The sequence below is a fragment of the Lissotriton vulgaris genome, chromosome 3_1 (assembly GCF_964263255.1).
Source record: "Lissotriton vulgaris chromosome 3_1, aLisVul1.2, whole genome shotgun sequence".
Lineage (NCBI taxonomy): Eukaryota > Metazoa > Chordata > Amphibia > Caudata > Salamandridae > Lissotriton > Lissotriton vulgaris.
In genome coordinates this window covers 1,358,641,774-1,358,657,825 of record NC_141689.1, presented here as the reverse complement: position 1 = coordinate 1,358,657,825, position 16,052 = coordinate 1,358,641,774, and the positions used below count along the sequence as shown (strand labels likewise).

The following is a 16,052-nucleotide window of genomic DNA, read 5'->3' as shown; positions in this document are numbered from 1 at the left end:
GCTCCCATGATGCACAGGGTCAAGACTGATTTGCATATAGCTGGGCCTGAACTGGGGTGTCGACGTGAGCTAAAGAACAATGATGGATTCAACCCAGATATGTGACTGGGGTAAGTGTCTGAAAAGTTTCAGTGCTCCGTACATCATCTCCTTGTGTTTGCTTTATTAGCCCTAAGTTGTCAGGGTATACCCAGACGTGGGTCCCTTGCTCACTTTGCCACTGGATTCAACTAGCCTCGCTGATGAGGGGTGTTTTCCTGAAACCGGTCCCAGGATGCTTGTTTCCAGTCCAGGGAAGACCTGGCTTGGCAGTTCGGGCTGGACTGTTCCCATGAGGCACAGGTTCAAGACTGATTTGCATATACCTGGGTCTGAACTGGGGTGGTGAAGTGAGCCAAATTACAATGATGGGTTCAACCCAGATCTGTGATTGGGGGTGCTGTGTCTGAAAAGTTTCAGTGCTCCATCCGTCATCTCCTTCTGTGTGCTTTGTTTGCCCTAAGTTGGCAAGATCTGCCCAGACGTGGGTCCCTTGCTCACTTTGCCACTGAATTCAAGCTAGCCTAGCTAATGAGTAGTGTTACCCTAAAACCGGTCCCAGGATGCTTGTTTCTGGTCCAGGGAAGACCTGGCTTGTCAGTTTGGGTTGGACTGTTCCCATGACACAAAGGGTAAAGACTGATTTGCATTTAGATATGTGACTGGGGGTGAGTATCTGAAAGTTTATGTGCTCTGTCCATTATATTTGTTGTATAACGGTGGTACGTATGATGTCAGGATGTGCTGTACACTACTGTTGCCAGGATACAGGACCAATCCCAATGATGTCACAGCGACCCTCTTCCACAACGTCAAAGCGCTGACATAAACAATCTCATGTGCTCACAGGAATATCGCACAGAAACTAAGGCATGCTTGCAGACTTAACTCAACTGGTGCTCATTCTTCTGCCAATGTGCGCTTCACAAGGCAGCTCTTTGCATCATCACAGTAGCTCCTCACGACATTCAGCTGACTGCCAGTACGGCTTGCGGATAGGAAAGTGTGACTATTGAAAATGTGAAGCAACACAACTCACAGGTAAGCTGAAGCATCCTAGCTATTGTAAGAAGAGACTCCACGAAGTTGCAGGTAGATTGAGAGAATTCTTCTTTATTAAAACACAGGTTTCTTAAGCCACGGTGCGGAGCAGTGTGTTCCCTCGGATCACGACCACCAACAGCTGATCGAATCCACAGGAACACACGCTCCAAGAACATCACAAAGTATTCCAAAAGAGAAGACATGTTCAACATTCCTAAAGACACCAGACCACTACAACACCTCCCCCTTTATATACAAAAAAAAACAATACATGAGCTGAAAGCAACAAATAAAGTTCAATAAGTCACAAAATCCCCAAACCAAGCAGGTAATCTAATAGTGCACCCACGTCTAGCAGACCTGTCCCCCACGACATTCCTTTCCACCGGAACAGCGGCATTAGAAGAAGGAACAACAAATGCACTGCCATTAACACTGGAAGCAGGAGCAGCAACAACATTACTTCCACCTTGATCCTGCAACCAAAAAGTCCATTCCAATTCATTAGAACAACTACTCTTCTTTTTTTTTTAAATTAACTCAGCCTGATCTTTTCGCAACTTGACTAACTGTCTCTTATTCCACCAACCTCTACCGTTGAGGAAAACAGCCCCTTTACTAACCTTACAAACCTGAATCGGGTCATAAAAATGAGACTCACCTTTCTTAACGTTAAAGGGTTTTTTGCATAACACCCAATCACCAACAGAAATATCAACATCATCCACGACCCTTTACCGTCAAAACGTTTTTTCATCAGAGCCCGACTACGCATTACCTTCTCCAACACACCAGAAACCTGCTCTGTCACCACATTCTTACCAACCAACCAAGAATGAAGAAGTAAGGAATTTACCCCTAAGTAACTCAAAGGGAGTTACTCCAGTATTGCAATGCGGAGACACATTGTAACTCCAAACTTTCTCTTCCAAAAATGAACTGACATCCAAACCAGACGCCACAGCAGTTTGAATCCCTTCTTTAAGAATCTTATTACCACGCTCCACCAAGCCATTAGATGCGGGGGAGTACTTAGCAACTTTCAGATGTTTAATATCCAGAGACCCCAAAAACGAACACATCCGTTCCGACACAAAATGAGTTCCGTTATAGAGTGACTAAACACCTAGGAGCCCCTTCAACCAAAAACTATTTTTTTTAAAACAAGATTGTATTCTCAGTATTAGGCACGTCCACAAACTTATAATACATCCATTTGGAATGATAGTCACCAGCAAGAATCAAATACCTACACACCTCCGGAAGAATTAAATATGGACCGGAAAAATCCAGACCCACCTTAACCCAAGCTTGCTCAGGAAATTCAGTAGGATGAAGTGACAACTTCGGAATCTTCCAGTGCTTATCAGAAAGCAAGCATTCTTCACAACCATCAATTAGTCCTCTAACTTGAGCTTCCAACCCCGGCCACCAATAATGCTGTCTAATTTTCATACAAGTTTTGGTAACACCAAGATGGCCTTCATGACCCATCTTAATAACTACTTCCCTCAATTTAGACGGGGGTACAAATTTATCGCCTCTGAGAACAACATTATCCTTTACAGAAAGTTCATCCGCGACCAAAGCAAAATTATTTAAGTCCCCAGATAGATTTCTCACATCAGGCCAACCATCTTTACAGCAGCTCAAAACTTTAGTTAGAACTAAATCATCCAGAGAAGCTTTACTCCAGTCCTCTTCAGAAATAAGGGCACCACAACCTTCCACTGCGTCCAAAGTGCCCAGAACTCTTTTTAAGAGAGTTAAATGCTCATCACGGTTCTTTGTAAAAATCAGAATATCGTCCAAGTAAGCTTGGACCCCCACAATTCCCTTGAACATAGAGTCCATCAACCTCTGAAAAATACTTGCTGCCGAGGCCAGCCCAAAAGGGAGTCTCAGGAACTTAAACGCACCAAAAGGTGTAACAAACGTAGTACGTTCCTGAGACTCCTCACTCAAAGGAATCTGGTGGTAGGCGGACTTTAAATCAATAAGGGAGAACCACCTAGCCCCCCCAAATTGGCCAAGAGTTTGTGGATCTTAGGAAGGGGATGGCAATTTACCAGAATATTTTTATTCAACCGCCTCAAATCTGCGCAGAGCCTAATCTCCCCAGTTTTCTTCCTCGCCACGACAATCGGGGCGACCCATTGGGAAGACTCTGTAGGTTGAATAATTTTTTGATCACAAAGATCATTTAACATTTTCTTCAACTCCTCCCTAGAACTCAATAAAACAGGACGTACTTTATGCATGACCGGCTGAGCGTCAGGAACCAGTCTGATTCTATGACTAAAATTCTTTATGCACCCTACTTGATCTTTAAAAACTTCCTTAAAATCTTGAAGCAAGTGCTTACAGTCAATTTCAGAACTTCCCACACTCATGACCTCCAAACTCCTCACCTTAATGGGATTCTCATCCCCTGGTACCAAATACAAGCCCATTTTTGTGAGGTCCTTCCACCCTACAATATTTTTCCCCTTAATTGCAACATACACTTTTGTCATAATACACCGTTCAAGAATTTCAACCTTTGACAAAAAGAACCCCAACATGTCAATGCCCTTTTCTCCAAAAGCCTTGGGGGAGCTAAGTGAACATCCTTTCCCCAATTGTCATAAACATAAGAGTCACGTAAAATTGTTATCGGAGATCCTGAATCTCCCATCACAGTAGTCTGAATTCCATCAATCAATGCTTCGCAAAAAGGACCCTTTATCTCCAAAAGATCCTCCTTATGATCCAGAGTGAGCAGCAAATTATCAAAATCTTCTGAAAAGGACTCAACATTGCTGTTCACATTGCTAATTTGAACTACTCTCTTTTGCGCCTTACAGAACTTTTGAAAATGGCCAAACCTTTTGCAATCTGAACAATGCTTGTTCAAAGCGGGACAATTAGGAAAGTTACCAATGTGAAATTTTGATCCACATCTGAAGCTAAAAATTTGAGGCTTTCTTTGAACTGACATTGATGGAGTAGATTGTTTCTTTTCGCTGACCTTTCCACCTATAGCCAGAACCCCCTCATCAGCGCAATCTTCTTGCTGATAAACTATATTAACTTTAGCAGCACAAGCTTGCAAAGCTTTAGTAGAAATAGGGGACCTTTCGATGCCCAGAGCCAAATCAACTACTTCCGAAAGAGGAGGATTTTTACAACTTAAAATCCTTTCTTGTATTTTATGTGAAGAACAATTAAAAACAAATTGGTCCCTAATCATATCATCAACTGTTGGACCAAATTCACAAGTTATAGCAAGTGCTCTCAATGCAGAAACATATTCCTCCACTTTCTCCTCTTCTTTTTGTTTACGTTTATAAAACTTATGTCGCTCCAATATAATGTTAGGTGATTCTGAAAACTGTTTATTAACTCAATCTCTGCATGCATCTTAATGATTGATGCAGAAAAAGCATTTTATTTAGTTAACTGGTCAGTTTTATTTACTTCCCTGGGTTATTTTGGGTTCCCTGCTTCAATTATTAATATGCTACAGAATATTTATGAAGGGGCATCAGCCCAGGTGATAATTAACACCCAGCCCAGGTGATAAAAATAAATCGAGGCACTAGACAGGGGTGCCCCTTATCTCCCTTGCTTTTTACCTTTTTTATCGAACCTCTAGTAATAAAATTAAGGAATAATGTAGCAATTTTTCCACCAATCGCTGGAATGTCAAAGCTAAAATTGTTCGCGGACGATATTATCTTATATATGGCTCCCGATAAAGAAAATATTTTACATCTTATGAAAGATCTAAAGGAATATGAAAAGATTGGGGGTTATAAGATCAATGAGAAAAAAACAGAAGTTCTTGTTTTAAGCTCAAATTTAGATTTTCTTCCGTTAGAACTTCAGCCCCAAGCAGAAAAATGGGATCCAATAAGATACCTAGGGATCTATGTGACCAGAGATTATCAAGAACTTTTTTGTTTAAATTATTTAAAAACAAAGAACAAAATCAAGAGCTTACTTGAAAAATGGGACCTGTTGCCCTTGTCTTTGATTGGCAGAGTGGCTTTGATAAAGATGAACGTACTGCCTTTGCTTTTATTTTTGTTTAGCAATATCTCAATTAAAGTTAACATGGCCTTTTTTTTAATGAACTTGAATCCATGTTGAGAAGATTTATTTGGAATAAAAAGGCCTCAAGAGCTAAGCTCTCGGTGGTACAACTTTCTGTAAACTAGGTGGACTTGCTCTGCCCCATTTTAAAACATATTATGAAGCAGCTTTCTTTGACATAGTGGCGGGATTATTAAGGAATAGGAAGAAAAGAGACACATTTTTTTTGGATAAAATGCTTGAGGAATCAGGCTCTCAAATTTTTTCTTTTTAAAAACTGCAAAGCTTCCTAAGAAAACAAGATATAAGACACTGATAGGATATTCATCAAGATTACAGCTTTTATTTAAAAAATATGGTTCAGATGGATATATTTATTTGAAATTGGTAGAATATGCTAAAATGGGTCTTAAAATATCTTTGAATCACCTGCTAGAATGGGAATCTGCTGGATTTGGGGAAATAAGGCACCTATAAATAAGGTATCCAAAATACAGCAATCAGCTGGCAAACGGTAATAGATAGAGCACACCATAGACGTATTAGGTTTTTTGAATATGTACAACTGGTCAATTTTATAAAAAAAGAAATAGGAGGGTTAGACACAACACCCAATGTTTTGTTAACAGCTCTATATGGGGAGAAACATACGGGTATTGGATTCTGGTACAAAAAGCTCTTCCCTTCTGGATCATCTCCTTTAACTGCTAGTCACTTAGAAAAAATAAGTCTTACGACTCAGTATGTTTTTACAGATAAAGACTGGGAAGTTATATGTCATTTAGGAAACAAAGCACTCCGAGCAGCTAATTACAAACGTATGTCCTTTTTTTCTCGTTGGCTGTTATACTATACTCCTGAGGCCTTGCAGAGAATATTCCCTGAATGCGAGAATAAATGTTTCAGATGTAAAACTAGGGGTCAGGGTGGTTGGCATCATATCTTCTTCTCTTGTCCAAAGTTAGAATCCTTCTGGAAGGGGATTTTTGCAGACTTGGAGATGGCAATTGGGAAAATTCTACTACCAGAGGCAGAGGTGGCCCTTTTTGGTATCTGTAAAGAAAGGAATAGGTTTAGCAAATCAGAAGAAGTGTTTATTTTTATCTCTACAGCAGTAGCACGGTCTTTGATCCTACAAAATTGGAAATCTATGATAGCCCTATGTCAATTAAAATGGAATAATAAAATGAGAAGAACATTTAACTTTGAGAGAGCTTATGCAGGTAGAGTGGGAGCGATTGCAAGATTTGAAAGGAACTGGAAATATTTTGAGATGCTTGAATCGATAAAAGGAAGTTGATTGTTTTATTTAAGTCAATTTGTTGATGGTATTGTTTCTATATTTTAAAGAACTGCAAGTATATATTTGATCTGCTATATTATACCAGCTGTTTGTGCAATGTTGCGTGATTCTGCATTTGCACTTTAAAAAAATATGATAATACTTCTGCTGGTATACATTGCCGGTCTCCGCACTTTAATGCACTAGTCACTTTATATATGCCAACTTTGCACGTTACTGCACTAGCACTTAAAAAATTACAATAATACTCTTGCTGTTTTAAATTAGCGTCTCTCATACCTCATAGCACTAGCACTTTATAAACCGTATTGCAATCTTGATGCTTGTTCCATACCAGTAGTTTTTATATTTTCTATCTGACTACGTCTTTGCTCTAGCACTTTATGAAAGGAAAAACGTTTAGTCGTATGCTATTGCAGTTTGTGTAGGTTTTTTTGGTGGTAATTTCTTATTTTTTTTTCTCTTCTTGTCTAGTGTTGTCTCTTGTATATTGTCTGGAAATCTTTGTCTAATTATGAAGTATTTAATGTATTTAATGTAGCAATGTTTCTCCTACGGCTTGTTTAATAAAAAAATAAATAAAAATAAAAAAGATTCTGAAAACTGTTTTTTAAGCCTCTCTATAGCCTCCAAATAGACATTCCAACGTCTATCCCCAGACCCAGACTGACCAGGTGGAAGTGGAATAGGAGGTAAACTCTGAAAAATACGCTGGGCAGCTAAACCCAAACTGGCAAAAAGAAGAGCATATTTCCTTTCAGGAGAATATTCTGTTGCATCTATGGCTACAATATGGTTTTTGAAAAGCCCAAACCACTCAGACCAATTAGGATTTGGCTTAGCCAGCCTTAGCCAAAAATGAAGGAGGTTGCGTAAGTTGACTAATTTGCTGTGGGTTTGAAGCCATATTCAAACTGCTCAAAAACTGCAAACAAAATGAAAGATGATATAAACTGGACTTTAACGCCGTCTTGCAGGCAAATTCAAACTTTGAGATTCCAAGTATCTTGTTATAGATTCATGCAAAACAAGGCTTATAATAGTTCCACGAAGAATCCAAAAAAAAAAAATTAAAAACGAACTCAAAGAAAATAAATAGAGTCAAAAACTCCGAGCTGTACCTCCAATTTTCCCAAAACAGGTGTGTGTATCACCGTGATACACAGAAAACGAGCTGTGAAGCTATCGGACATTCCATCATGAAGAAATCGGTGTTTGCTACGCAGCGCGTAGACAAGGAAACTGCAGTCACTTTCCCAATTCAAAATGGCCGCTTCGTCACGTAAACAGCGTGAGGACGCTTTCCTGGACCTTTCCCAGGATCCTTTGCACACATGTGATACTGTGACGTCAAGGGAACACTGCTCCCGGCCGTTAGCCTCAGCGCGAGCCGCCGCTCGAGCCGCCAACGACCCCGAAGACAAAGACTTTAATAAACAGGCAATACTTGCTCCTACCGGTCTTATTAAAGGACGAACAAAGTCCGGTTCCAGCAAAAGGTAGCACCAAAGATTTCCACTAAGAGGATGACGAGTGACCTTCAGAGGGTTCCAGCAAGAAACTTGCAGGTGGCAGAAGAAACTCCCAGCGTCGCCAAATATTGTAAGAAGAGACTCCACGAAGTTGCAGGTAGATTGAGAGAATTCTTCTTTATTAAAACACAGGTTTCTTAACCCACGGTGCGGAGCAGTGTGTTCCCTCGGATCACGACCACCAACAGCTGATCGAATCCACGGGAACACACGCTCCAAGAACATCATAGCATTCTTCACAAAGTATTCCAAAAGAGAAGACATGTTCAACATTCCTAAAGACACCAGACCACTACAACACTAGCGCCAGCCAGCAATGCACACCAACAATCAGCCTCAGTAATACGGCACCAACTGAACTCAACTTCTTGAGAGTAGACAAACTGCAATGTGCTCTGTTTACTTCCCAAGCCTGCAGTTCATCCACAGCACACTTTTCTTGGGCATGTCCCTTCATGGCAATTCTGTTTATATTCTGAGCTCCAAAAGGGCCACCCAATTTCCTCCAAACGTTTTTCTCCTCAGCAATATTCCAAACAGCTGTAAAGATTTCCTCAATAGTATCCTTGTTAACTCAATCCCATCCTCGTTGCTATTTGTGCGAAAATAGGACACAAGATGATATAGATCTAGAAATGGCCCCATGTCAGCTCTAGTATCATTTGCAACTGTGTCTCTCCACTTCAGAATCACAGTGCATTCCAGAAGTTGAAGCCACATGTTGCATCAGAACAGAGCAACAGTATCCAGGTAACATGAACATACAATAACAATTGACACATATACCAGTATTGCCTACTGAACGTAGTGAAGGAGGGTTAAATGAAAGATTGCTGAAAGAGTCTTCTCTCTAGGAGGTCAGGAAAATAATAACGATTGTAGAATGTATCAGATTGTGCCTGAAAGCTGCTTGCAAAGCTCTATCCAAGGCATTGAGGCTTTAACATCTAAGGCCTGATTATGAGATGGGTGGTCTTACCACCGTACCGCTGCAGCGTCAGTCTCAAGAAGACGACTGCAGCGGCTGTAACCCACCTGCCGTATTACAATGTTCCCGCTCACCCAGCGGTTACGTTTCTGATGGCTGAGATTGTTTTTTCATATGTATCAATGAATGCAGGTGTGTTTATTATGACTGTAGCGTACACATATGCATGACACGTGAAAAAAAGCCTACTGTGAGTACTTTCCAATTGCTGGAGTTTGGACAATATGAGCCCAATCAAGTGAATGGGTAATTTGTACCAAAAGGACTTACCTGGATTTGGCGCCAACAAGGTTGTTTTCTTCGGGGTCAAGATGATGTTATGAAGGGAGGAAGAGATCCACATGGGAAACTGAAGGGAAGAAAAGGAAATGGGTGAGTATGCACCCCAAATCCTTTGATTCCACTGAATCGAAGCAGACAGTCATCCCTCCATGGTCGGCTCATCGGAAAGTCAGCACATTATTCAGATGACGGTGAACTTCTCTCTACCACACTATGACAGCTGGTTTTTCCTGACCTCTGTTGCAGCGATCATCAAATGGCTGGTGGTGGCAGCGGTTCTCCAGCTGTCTTTCGATCCGCAAATCGTCAACATTGTAACACAGCTGTAAGACTACCTAGTTGGTGGGTGGTGAATCGGATGATAACACGACGGATGTCCGAAGACCGCCAAAGTCTTAATCAGGCCTTCTATCCAGTCCAAATGCAATAGCCATCCCCACCAATTGAATGGGGGTTCTAAGAAGACAAACTACACACATATTCAGAATTAATTTCGATTTTATGCTAAATAAAATCTGTGGATTGCTTGGAAGCCTGTGATAGAAGCCATTGTACATTTCAGAACATAGGGACATACTCAAGGGTTTGTTTTTATATTGGGAAGTAATTATGACACTTAACGTCAGTAGGATATAAAGCTGATCGGGGATGGACTAAGCCTATAATTGTTTTTCTTTGTATAGAGGTGGGCACACCTGCATGCATCTCTTCTTGTGCATGCTCTATGCACAAGAAACAAATGCCTGTGCCAACAGAGAAGGAAAAACCATTAGGGAGCTCAAATAATTCATTTGAATAAGCATGGCACACTTTATTGATTTTTTGAGAACTTTTGTGGAATTAAATGGTAGTATACAATGCCACATCAGGTATTATGAACAATAGATATCCATATGAAGTGAATGAAAATCATTTGTAAAATACCAATAGATGTTAATATATGAGAAGAAAAACAGAAACACCTAACTAACCAAAGATAATCAAAAATAACTAACAAATGGGCAAGCAGAAAGGCAAATAAAAAATGTCAGCTAGAAGAACAAAATTATAATAATTAAAGAAGAACTTGATCAAATGATGGCAAATTGGAACAATATAGTGAAAAAACATTTAAAAAATCATATAACAAAATGGGATACATTAACAGCAACACAAGCTACTAATCATGGATGTTTAGCAACTTTATCATAAATAAGTAACCTGTGAAAGTGGAATATATGGATCCACGTTTGATGGATTTTTGAACAAAGGAACAATTATTAACATGCACTGTATGACTAATACAAATTCTGTTCCACCAAGAAATGTATGGAGTTATTCTTCCAGTTTAAATAAATGTGTTGAAAGACTAAGAAAGTAAGTGAAATGTATTTGTTGATTACTTAAAATCATTACAAACAGCAAAGTACATATCCATAACAAAATCAGAATAAAAATATACAGATACAGTGGGTTTTTATATCCAAGATAAGATCCACAGCTAAGCCCTAACATGGTTTATTCAACTACAAATAAACGGTTTACTAATAAACAATTAGCAGCAAAAATTCAAGTGCCTTGTGCTAGGAGAAAAAAAATTACAAGTAAACTTTTTAAATTGGTACGGGTACGTACAATACAACACACCAATTAGCCGCAAACATTAGAGTGCCTTGTGCTAGCAGCAAAAATTGCAGGTAATTTTTAGATTGGTAAGGGTACATGATATACAACACACCAATTAGCAACAAAAATTAAAGTGCCTCGGGCTAGCAGCTTAGAATCAACAGGTAAACTTTTAAATTAAAACAGTGTACATAAAATACCACCCACTATTATGAATTGCATTTTAAACAGTACGATACATGGAATACACCCCACTGAATGGCAGCAGAAATTAAAGTGCCTTGTGCTAGCAGCTAGAGTTGTCAAGAAAACTTTCAAATCAAAAGTACACATATAATACAATCCACTATGGATTAGCATAAAATACCGTATGGTACATTTATAATAATACATTTTCAACAAGCTTAAAATAGCCCACACTCTCCCTAAAAGCATTTAAAATCAATACATCATTGCCACTTTTTAGATAATGTAGACATTTCTTCACTTAAAATATCTATGTTACAGAATTTCTTTTCAGCTATAAAAATAAACTTAACAAATTGGTAAATAAGACGAATGGGGCCGGCAGACATAATCACAACTGCGTCAAAGCAAAACAGCCCTTCAACCGACAACCCTGGGGTCTGGCGGCGTAGCAGAGTAAGGTAGATACAGAACTATCAGTCCCCACGAGGATATATTAACGACCTGTTTTTTTGTTTTTTAAACTGAAACAAAGAAAGCTGAGTCTAAAATCAGGCGAGAGCACTGCATTTCACATAGAGTCATACACAGACCAAAGATAATTGATTTTTTACAATACAGGTCCTCCCATAGAGCCACTCAGGGACATGGCCAGTTGCGCCGTAGGAGAGTCACATATTTCCCCCCGATAAGCACTCCAGTGCCCCCATTTCTTGTCCCACATTTTGGTGCATCCTCGAATCTTGTACACTGCTTTTTCGGCGATCATACAGCGATCCATTTCAGCCACCCAGCTCACCACCAATATTCTGTCTGGCAAACCCCACTTCATCGCTATAGAACGCTAGATCAGCAGGAAACCTAGCCCATTGCAGCTCAGGGTTAGTCAGGTCGTTAGCCCCCCAGATGTTAAGGATACATTCCTTGGGCATCGGCGAGAGCGGGTTACCCAGGGAGCTACTCATTTTTCAGGTTGCTCCACTCCAAAACTGTTGCACCACTGGGCATTCCCATAAGACGTGGTAGAAGGTACCAGGGAGGCCACACCCCCGCAGACACAGGGTATCAAGGCGCCTCCAAATTCTGGCCAGGGTAAGGGCAGACATATATATGTTCTATGTAACACCTTCAATTGGATCAGCCTGAACCTACGGCAGATAGCCGATTCCCTCGGGGACATTAGGGCCGAGCGCCATTCCTCCTCGTCTAAGGGACCCAAGTCAACCTCCCATTTGGATCGCAGTGACTGAAAGGGATCCAGGAGATTATTGCATAGTTTACGATAGGTGAGGTAGATGGCCTTATCAGGGAGAGGCTCCGATAGTAACCTGTCTTCTAGAAGAGAAGTCATAGGAAGGTTGGCAAGATCTGGGACAGCCGCAAGAATAGCATGTTTAATTTGCAAATACCGGAAAAATTCAGTGGGCGCAAGGGCATATTTAGTCTGGAGGTCGCTAAAGGTCAACAATTTACCTTTATGAACAAGGTCTCCTAGCTACGAAATCCCAAGCATGTCCCACCTATCAAAGCCCTGTAGGAAACAGAGGGAGCCTAGACTTTGCGTGGACCACAGAGGCGTTGCTTTAGTGAGCTTATTTGCCCACCCCAGACACTTAGTAGCCCTGTGCCAAACATCCACTGTGTGTGCCATTGGTCCGACATACCTAGCTCTAAAGGGCTTACCATAGAGAGCCCCAGGTATCCCTCACAACCAGTCTGACATCTGTCCAGGATGAAGGCCGGGTTCAAGGGTGAGCTGTGTACCCATTGGTTCACAGCAACTAACTGCGAAGCCCAGTAATAGAGGCGGAGGTTAGGGAGGGCAATGCCCCCGTCATACCAACCCTGAGAGACTTTACAGAGGGCAATCCTAGTGGTCCCCCCATTCCATAGCAAGAGCCGAAGCTCGCTTTCCACTGTCCGAAAATAGGAATCCAGAACCGAGGAGGGGCAATTCTGCAGAACATATAGGAAGCGCGGGAGTGCCAACATCTTAAACAGCGCAGCTCTACCTGGAAGCGATAGCGGGAGGGAGCGCCAGTGGGCAACTTCGCTGTGAAGCCTACGCAGGGGGGCCAACAAATTGCGATCATAGAACACCTTGGAATCAGGCATGACATATATGCCAAGATACATGAAGCCCTCCGTGGCCACTGCGATGGTAAACCCTCTGGGCAGTCGGGGCGGCGGACCGTGTAACATATATAGCACAGATTTGGTCCAATTTATGGAATATCCTGAATACTTCCCGAAGTTGGAAAGAACATGAAACAGGCTGTTAATAGAGGCTCGAGGGGATGACACATATATTAAAATGTCGTCCGCATAGAGGGAAATTTTATCCGTGATGTCCTCAGTCCAATGCAGACCTCTGATAGAGGCGTCTGTGCGGATCCACTGAGCTAGGGGTTCTAGGGTGAGAGCAAACAGTAGCGGGGACAGGGGGCAGCCCTATCTGGTGCCCCGATGAAGTGGAAACCTCCTGGATGTGTGAGTGTTGACTCGGACTTGACCCCAAAGGTCCGTATAAAGAAGTCGCACCCAGCTGATGAACTGGGGCCCAAAGCCAAAGCGGTGGAGGACCTCGAATAGATATGACCATTCGATCGAGACAAATGCCATTGTGGCATCGAGGAACAAAATGGCCGCATCATGCTGCAAAATGGATCGACGGCTCATTACATTATGCACTCTACGAAGATTTAATGCTGTATTGCGACCCGGAAGAAAACCGGACTGATCATCATGTATCCAGGAGGGGAGCACTAGGATAAGGAGCGTTGCCAAAAGTTTAGCCAGAACCTTTGCCTCCGCACTAATCAAGGAGATAGGCCAGTACGAACCGCAGTCAGTGGGTGGTTTAGTGGGTTTGAGAATGACCACTATAGAAGCCAGTCTTTGAGCAAGCGGAAGGATCCCGATCTCCCGACTTTTTATAAACATATTTCGAAGATGAGGGATAATGTCTGGGACCATGCTCTTCAGAAATTCAATAGGGACCTCATCCGGGCCCATAGCCTTGCCGGAGTTAACAGCAAATAGTGCTTCAGTTAGTTCCTCCGCTGTGATGTCGGCGTCCAGGGCCAGCCTATCGTCGTCCGACACAGTTGGAAGACGCACCTCGTCCAAGAGTTGCCTGGACTCGTCAGATGTGTAGCCAACGCCAGCCGTATAAACCCGCTCCAGGTGGTCAGCAAAGGCCTCCGCGATGTCCTGAGGGTCCGTCACTGTGGAGCCATCTGGCTTAATTATGGACGACACCCATCTGGACCCTTGGTCTTGACGCTCAAGCCAGGCAAGCATCTTACCCGCGCTGTCTCCAAACTCGTAAACCCGGTGGCGCATGTGGAGCAGCCGCGCCTACGCCTTTTCCTGGGACAGGGCTTTATAGGCGAGTTGTTGGGCACTGAGCCTAGCAGCAGTAGCATCTGACGGAGCGACGTTGTGGGATGTCTCAAGATTGATGAGGTCCGATTCAGCCTGAAGGACCTGCTCATTATGCTTCCGCAGGTAACCCCTCTTAAGGGCCAGTGCTTCTCCTTTCATCACCGCCAAATATGCCTCCCAGAGTGTGACCGTAGAATTCACAGACCCAACATTTTCAGCGAAGTAGAGTTCAGTTTGTTTCTGCAACGCTTCTCTAATATCAGGGATCTGCCTTAGCCAGGGATTAATGACAATGGGGCCCCGTGCAAATTGGCGATTATAGGTGAGGTCCACACTAAGTGGCGAGTGGTCGGAGATGCCCCGGGGTAGGCCTCTGGGGCGGACGAAGTACCCGACGTCCGCGGTGGGGCAAAATAGATAATCGATTCTAGACATACTGTTATGTGCGTTAGAGTAATGTGTATAGTACGGCGTGTCTGGATAGTGAAGGCGCCAAATGTCTGCCAGCCCCATGGCGTGCGCGAAGTCTGCCAGGTCCGAGCTACGCCGATGGGAACTTTGCTTGGGTTTACGATCCATGTTGTCACACATTGTCACATTAAAATCACCGCCAATCAGGAGAGTACCCGGGGAAAGGCCTAGCAGTTGAGCGCCTAGCTCCTTAAGGGAGTCTCGGACCAACGTCGGCGGAAGATATGCTGAGATAATATTTAAGGGGCGCCCCTCCCAGGCGTCCTCAACTAGCGCAAAACGGCCCAGTGGGTCCGCCCAAGTCTGAGTATGGGTAAGTGCAAGAGTCTTGCGGACCAGAATCCCGGTGCCGCGGGATCCAGAAGAGAACCCTGCGTGGACTAATAATTTGTAACCCCCTCGTTGGAGCGCCTGACAGGTGTTACCCACCAAGTGTGTCTCCTGGAGCAAGACGATGTCGGGGGAGTGTCGCCGAAGAAACTGAAGGACCACACTCCTTTTTATTTTGTGACCCAGCCCATTGACATCAAATCAAATCAAATTAAGCTTTATTCTGTTGTGCGTAGAACATCCATAAAAGCACAATATATATTACATCTAAAAAGTGCAATTAAAAACAGTTGGATTAAAAAATGGTACAATATCAGCAGTATGGCAGTTTCCCATGGTTCCATTCGTCCCATAAATATACATTTTTTACTCTTTATATGGAAGCTACGACCATAAGAGTATAAGCTGCTAATGCGTAGACACGGAATGAATCAATACAATCGAGGTAAAAAGCTTACAGGTTTAAGAAAAAATGGCAAACAATACAATAGGATCTAAAAGAGAAAAATAAAACTGATCTATTTAACAGATACACAGAAATGCAGGTCACTGTTGCTATAAGTTCTGCCTATGCTTAATAATCAGTTTCAAGAAGTTTAGTACTGATTTAGCAAAAGGTTCAACTTCTAGAAATTGAAGTGCAAGGAATGCCGGATGACACCTGTGCAGGACCATAATTTTTAAAATGGGAGTGACCCACTGTTTCCTCAGATCCTGGTAGAACTTGCAAAAAAGTAACATGTGGATCATAGTTTGAGGGGAGCAATCATCGCAGGGACATGGTTGAGGGTCTTTTTCCGAGTTATTA

The 16,052-nt window shown here is 42.3% G+C and overlaps 1 protein-coding gene across 1 annotated transcript in view; it reads right to left on the bottom strand.

The window, feature by feature from the left end:
* CHRNA6 (cholinergic receptor nicotinic alpha 6 subunit) overlaps window positions 1-16,052 on the bottom strand; it is a 368,323-nt gene that overhangs the window by 69,569 nt on the left and 282,702 nt on the right. The gene's annotated exons all lie outside the window — the stretch shown is intronic.